The sequence below is a fragment of the Leuresthes tenuis genome, unplaced genomic scaffold (assembly GCF_036924035.1).
Source record: "Leuresthes tenuis unplaced genomic scaffold, fLeuTen1.0.hap1 SCAF_19, whole genome shotgun sequence".
In the NCBI taxonomy this organism is placed as follows: domain Eukaryota; kingdom Metazoa; phylum Chordata; class Actinopteri; order Atheriniformes; family Atherinopsidae; genus Leuresthes; species Leuresthes tenuis.
Genome location: NW_027325373.1, coordinates 22,219,736 through 22,226,760, shown reverse-complemented (window position 1 = coordinate 22,226,760; position 7,025 = coordinate 22,219,736). Strand labels below are relative to the sequence as shown.

The window sequence follows — 7,025 nt, the reverse complement described above, 5'->3', positions numbered from 1 at the left end:
ACACCTACTCACAGCCGAACAACTCTGCTACCGCAATTGATGGTGTATAGTCGGGCATTCCTACCCTTTCTCATCAGCTTTTTGCAAATTATGATCTGACATTCACACCTACTTGCAGTCGAACAGCTCTGCTCCCGCTTTTGATTATGTTTGGTTAGATATTCAAACCTTTTCTTAACTGCTTTTTACAAACTTTGGTCGGACGTTCACAATATCTTGCAGCCGAACACCTCCGCTTCCGCTTATGATCATGTGTGGTTTGATATTCGAAAATTTTCTTTCATGTTTTCTAGCAATTATTGATGGACATTCAGACCTTCTTGCAGATGAACACCTCCGCTCCCGCTTTTGATGGTGTATAGTCGGGCTTTCGAGCCTTTTCTTCCCCGGTTTTTACAAATTATGGTTGGACATTCAGACCTTCTTTCAGCCGAAAACCTCCACTCCCTCTCTTGATCATACATTGTCGGGTATTCGCACCTTTTCTTACCTGCTTTTTACAAACCATTGTCGGACTTTCACACCTTTTAGTAGCCGAACAACTCTGCTCCCACTATTGATTGTGTACAGTCGGGTATTTTAACCTTTTCTTACCCGCTTTTTACCAACTACGGTCGGACATTCACACCTTCTTACAGCGGAACACCTCCGCTCCCTGTTTTGATTATGTATTGTTTGACATTCGCACCTTCTCTCACCCGCTTTTTACTATGGTCGGCCATTCACAGCTTCCTCTCCACCATACTTGAATGGTGGGATATTCACACCCACTTGCATCCGAAGACCTCCGCCCCCACTTTTGTTGATATTTAGTCGGTCATTCGCACCTTACCCCCTTTTGGCAAACTATGGCCTTCTTGCAGCCAAACACCTCTGATCTCGCTTTTGAAGATGTAAGGTTGGGCATTCAGACCTTGCTTCACCTGCTTTTCACCAAATATAGTCTAACATTCACACCTTCTTGCAGCCGAACACGTCCGCTCCACCTTTTAGTGTTCTATGGGGCCTTCACACCTTTTTTTTCACCGCATTTTATAGATTATGGTTGGAAATTCTTACCCACTCTCATCCGAAGACCTCTCCTCCTGCTTTTGTTAATATATAGTCGGGTATTCGAACCTTTTCTTACCCGCTTTTTACAAATTATGGTCGGACATTCACACCTACTTGCAGCCGAATACTTCCGCTCCACCTTTTAGGTATGTATGGTTGGCATTTGCACCTTTTCTTACCCTCTTTTTATACTGATTGCTAAAGATTAAGTTGTTCTTTCTCAAACTACAAATTTTTTTTAATTATTGAAACTTGATTTGAAGTGGATAAATAAGGATATTTTCTCAGGATATTATAATTTTATAGCAAAATCTGTACTTCGTCATTTGTCGAGAGATGCTTATTGCCGAAGAAGTTCTTTCTCATTCTCCAAAGTACGATGTTGTTTATCATTGAAACTTGATTAGACATGAATAAATATGAAGGACAAAGCAGTCTTAACTTGGTTTGAGTTAAGGAATTCGTTTTAAAGGAGAATCCGAATTTGTGCATAACTCTTAAAATAGAGCTTATTTTCGGATTCCTGAAGAATGAGTCTGGTTCTTTCTCATAATACAAAGTTTGTTGTTTATTGTTGAAACTTCATCAGAAGTGAAGAAATAAATGAATGCCTATCAACAAATGTGAGATCTAAACTCTAGTACTTCCTCTAAAATAATTTCCTTTCTCAATTTAGAAATGTGTGTGTGTAAGTCACAACACCCGTGACACCAAAACGGCTTTCTTTTCTCTACACTCTGCACTATGAGCACACACACCAAATCAGAAAGGCTTTTTTCTCTCTTTTCTACATTATGGACTGTGGGGACACAAAACCGCTCTCTCTTTTTTTTTTTTGATTGTGTACCAGGGCGTTGTCTCACGTATTAGATTATGCTTACGATACGAATGGGTTTATCAGTCACATCAGAATCCATACATACTGATCCTCCCGTAATAAAATGGTCGGATCTTATCAAACACACTTTGTTTCTTGTGACAATCAAGTCAGCGAAACAGCGTATACACGTCAAGACACTGAATCAAGTTTGCCACAAGAACTCATAAGTTTGGCAGTATTGCTCTGCCGTCAGCAATCATACACCCATTTTATTTTCGTGAGACATGTGCAGGCACCTGTTCATCTACTGTTCTATCAATATGAATTAGTTTATCTATTATCAATAAGGATACTTCTACAACTACTATCAAAGTATGTCCAGACTTCTTATGTTGTCAGTTGCTATATATGAATAAGTGGGTAGCTACTGACAAGCATTAAGCATGTCACACAGCCCAAACATATAACATTTCAGGTCACACCACACAGTTAACAACCACAGTGAAGTGTCAAAGCCCAAACATGTAACATTCAACAGGACACTTACACAACACATTCAAATCAAACAGTCAGACAACATACAAGAACATATACCCCACCCGGCATTGCTCCCTGCCTATTTTCCTACAGCTCACTATGTGTGCGCACACCTTTATTCACAAACTCTTCAACTTATACTCTTTTACCGAAGCTGCTTCAGCTCGATTGGCCGAATACCGAATAATCCTATTTCGGTGAATTTGACATCTGCCTTACATGTAACAGATTAGCGGTTTAGCAGTTTTAATTTAGTTTGAGTGAAGGAATTCATTTTATAGCAAAATCCGAAATCGTGAAGAACTCATGAAAGTAAGCTTATTCTCGGATTCCTGAAACTTTAGATTTGCTCTTTCTTTTACTGCAAAGTACAACGTTGTTTTTTTTGTTTAAATCTTTCAAGACATGGTAAATATGAAGGACAAAGCAGTTTTAACATAGTTTGAGTGAAGGAATTCATTTTATAGATAAAATCCCAAGAGTCTGCTGAGAAAAGAGAGTGAATGCGAAGTAGACTTTAACACGGCTCTGGGAGCGAGCCGAGTGCGGGCTAACCGAGAGAATTGCTTGAAAGAAACGCGACACCAAATGAGCGGTCAGAACAAAGCCTCAATACGGTGTTCCCGTGGTGTTTGTGGCTGCCTTGTCTTTTGCACAGAGTAAAAGACAAGGCAGCCATCGAATAGGGCCCGATTGTTCCTACTTGGTCAGCCGAGGAGCAAGGGGGGGGAGCAAGCGTCTCAACCAAGCAAAGCTCACCATGGGGAAGGTGGCTATGCCAACTAGCCTGATGCCCTGCTCCCGCAGTGACGGATAATCGTACTCTGGTTTCTCTTCATAATGACAAGTCTTTCGCCTTTTACTAAAGATTTCTGTGGAGAGCAGCACTAATGAGTTGTTTCTATTTTTGGCAGGCTTTACCTTTGCCGGTGAAGCCCTTTCTGTCTGTGCAAAAGAAATCTTGTTACTGTGCAGAGTGACTTCTCTGAGTAGAGTCGCCTTACTTGTTGCGACTGTGCCGATGTTCGAAGCTGGAGTGCAAAGTTGTTGCTTGAATGGTGCTCGCTGGAGCATGCGGGAGTGCAAAGTTATACCATTTAAAAGGGCTGAAGAGTGCTCAGTGCAGCGGGTGGTGCAAAGTGACACTCTGGCCACCTATGGCCATGAAAAGAACACCGCTACAAGTGCGCATTGTGCCAGGAAGGGCCCTCGGACGTGAACCAGTGTACAGTTATCGCTTCTCGGCCTTTTGGCTAAGATCAAGTGTAGTATCTGTTCTTATCAGTTTAATATCTGATATGTCCTCTATACGAGGACTACATATTAAATGGATTTTTAGCAATAGGAGTTGAAAAAGTAGCTTGCTCCGTTCACTCCAAGCATTGACCCGGTACTGCAGTGCCGCTGGGAACGGTGCGCTCTTCTCTACTCTTGTGAAAAAGCAAACAGCGGTGCAGGATGGAAGTTTCAGGGAGCCCAAGATGAAACTTTCTTTTAGTCTGCTGAGAAAAGAGAGTGAATGCGAAGTAGAATTTAACACGGCTCTGGGAGCGAGCCGAGTGCGGGCTAACCGGGAGAATTGCTTGAAAGAAACGCCATATCAAATGAGCGGTTAGAACAAAGCCTCAATACGGTGTTCCCGTGGTGTTTTTGTTGCTGCCGCTGTTTGCTTTTTCACAAGAGCGCACCTGTTGAGGGGGGGCCTGGGGGGGCCTGGGTGATGGTGGGTCTCAGGCTCGGGCTGCTGCGACTGTTGTGACCGGGTGGTTTGTTTGTTTGTTTTTTGTTGTTGTTTGTTTGTTTTTTGTAGAGGTCCTCCGGGGTGGGGTTGGGTTGAGTGGGTTGGGGCGGGATGGGTATCTTCTGGGGGTACTGTAGCTCCCGTAATATGGTCGCTGCAGGCCCCGAGCCTGGTAGACATCAGGCCCTCCTGTCCTGTGTTGGCTCCCTGGTAGCGGGGATGCCTATTGCAGCCAGTCCCTGGCTGCCCTCTCTGGGGGAGAGTAGCTCCCCCGGTGTATATCCCCAAACCCCTCTCCCTTCTGGCTCCTGTACACAGCACACACTCACACATGAAGGGTTTTGGGGGCGTGTGTGTTCGGTGGGGTGTAGTGGACTCTGCAGTAGTTGCACTCTGCAGTTCCCCGCCCCTGTTTTAATTACACCTTAGACATTACTACTTATCAAACACACTCACACACACACATTAGGTCTTGGGGGGTGGTTACACTGAGTGGCATCTGGTGGGCGGGGCTCTTTGGGTATGTAGGCTGCCCAGAGGGCCACGCTCCCAGTTCTACAAGTTTGGCTGCCCCTCAATTTTAATTGCTCACTATTAGAAAATATTGAAGAGCCAGAAGGGTGAGGGGAGGGGTCTTCTTCGCACACCCCTGCTTCCTGGTTGCTGCTCGGGGCGGGAGGGGCCAGGAGGATTAATTAATTGTTCTGCTGGTTTGGGGTCTGTGGTGGCTGGGGGGCTACTGGCCCCCTGGTGTGCCCGCCGCACTACACCCCAGCGGAGTCGAGGGAGGGAGGACGTGTGGATGTATGGGACATGAAAGTGTGTGTGTTAATGATTGGGCCTGGATCTTGGACTTGCTGTCGCCTGGCCTGCCTGTGCTTCTCCCGATGGGGGGGGCGGCGTGGCCTCTCCCCGCCTCTCGCGACTTCACCCACCTGTGGGCACGTCTTGACTCCCAGGGCACTTAGCCAGGGGTGCTGGGGCAGGCGCTGATCCACTGTGTGGCTGTCTGGGGCGCTTGGCCCTCCTGGGTATTGGGTGGGGCCTCTGCCGGGGGGTTTGGGGGCGCTCGGGCTCCTGGGACCCGGATCCAGTGCACGGCCCATGTCTTGGCGGCTGGGGCCTGGCGACGTCGGTGGGCTGTTGCCCCTGGCTCCCGGAGGGCCTCTGCCCTATGCTTATGGGGGCTCTTTCCGGGGGCTTCCTCTGCAGTCTTCTGGATGGATGCGTGGTTGCCCCTGCGGTGGGCTTCCTGGGTTCTGTGCTCTGTGGGGGCTGCTGGTGGCCTGGGTCTTGTGGCCCTCTCTGCCTGCTTCTGATTGCTTGGGGGGGCTGTGGATTGTGGCCCTGTACGCTTATACACTCATAACTAAGCACGGTTATCATGTAGGTCCTGTGCCATGGGTGTTGCATGTTCTCACACACACACAACTACATTCATTAGTCCAGTAGCATGGTCGCTAAGCAGTTGATGTATTATCATGTCGTCTCAGGTCATCTATATCCACAGCTGTGTTGTATGCGATTGCCGCTTCTTGTGCTTGTTTTTGTTTGTTTGTGTGTTTGTTTTTTCTCTGCTTGTCTGCTTTCAGGTGCTCCTGGCGCTAAGGCTGGATTCTCCTCAGAGGCCATGGATTGTTGTCTGTTTTGTTTTTTACAGGTGTAGCAGCTGGTTGTCTGGTTTTTGTTTCTATTTTTGTTCTGTTTCCTCTTCTTTCCTCTTCTTCTTTCCTTGTCCCCCGGTCCGGTTCAGTTCTATTACATGTCATATATTGTAAACAGAAATAAATAAATGGGCATCAAGGGGAGCTTTACATTTATAAAACTTCCCTTGGCAAAGCAAATCTGTTTGGCATCAAAGGTATTCAGACTACAATTCTGCTGCCATAATGCTGAACATGATAAGGGGAAAAAAAAAAAAAGTAAAGAAGACAGTTCTGTCGAAAGCCAGGGACTAGACCTGTTCTAAGTTCTATACTTTTTAAAAGGGGCGTGTTTATCAACTATGGAATTAGAAGATTTACAAAAAGTATATTCAACAGATCAGTTAAAAAAGAAGCCTGCTCATGGAGATGTTTCAGGATCTGGATACCAAGCGTGGACCTAATGTTTTCATTTTTGCAATTCTGATACAGGCTATTGAGCAGTGATAACTAACACCAAGTTCAGATACTGCGGATTTTCTACCTTTGATTTGTTAAGATTGAGCCAATCAGGGACAACCTTGAAGGATCTCTTAAGTTTGGTTTTGTAGGATCAGTAATTACCTGAGAAAGGTTGATATTGGTACACACCTTTTTTAAATGATCAGAGGCAGAGTTCAACTTGTTTAAATTAAAATTGCCACACAGAGATTGGGTTTAGGCCACATGCACACAGAATGACATCAACAAATATAAGAAATATTAAACATTTACACATAGATTTTTGAATACACGTAGAGGAATGATACTTTGAAATGTGCTCATTGCGGAGTTATGATCAGTTGAGTAATGAAGGTTGAACTATTCTAGGAAACAGGTTCTATTCCCAGCATCATGATAGACACTCCTGATATAGAAGGTTTAGCTAACGCATTGGAATTGTTTTACTATTTTCATATGGATGTGCAATGAAGAATTGCTTGCTGCTGATAAATGCAAAGAAGAACAGCTTACACATAGATGCTCACATATAGGCTGCTGAATGCAATGAAGACCTGCTTATCCAGTAAAGTTCAATGTCAATGTGTAATATTCAATTAGGATTTGCAAAACAGTGAAGTTAAACAATGAATGGGTCCATAGTCGGTATGAGAAGACTACAGGAATATTTACCTGGGTGTACGTTCAAACAGAGATGAGAAAATTGCGATAAATAATTGTTTGTTTGTTT

General features: G+C 44.8%; 2 non-coding genes across 2 annotated transcripts; both read left to right on the top strand.

Annotated features, from left to right (window-relative positions):
- Positions 1-3,229: 3,229 nt before the first annotated feature.
- On the top strand, positions 3,230-3,339 carry LOC140277664 (U5 spliceosomal RNA). Its single transcript, XR_011909163.1, has one exon. It is a non-coding gene; the product is annotated as a U5 spliceosomal RNA (small nuclear RNA).
- A 304-nt stretch (positions 3,340-3,643) lies between these two features.
- LOC140277636 (U2 spliceosomal RNA) lies at positions 3,644-3,834 on the top strand. The gene has a single exon (XR_011909138.1). It is a non-coding gene; the product is annotated as a U2 spliceosomal RNA (small nuclear RNA).
- Positions 3,835-7,025: the final 3,191 nt, after the last annotated feature.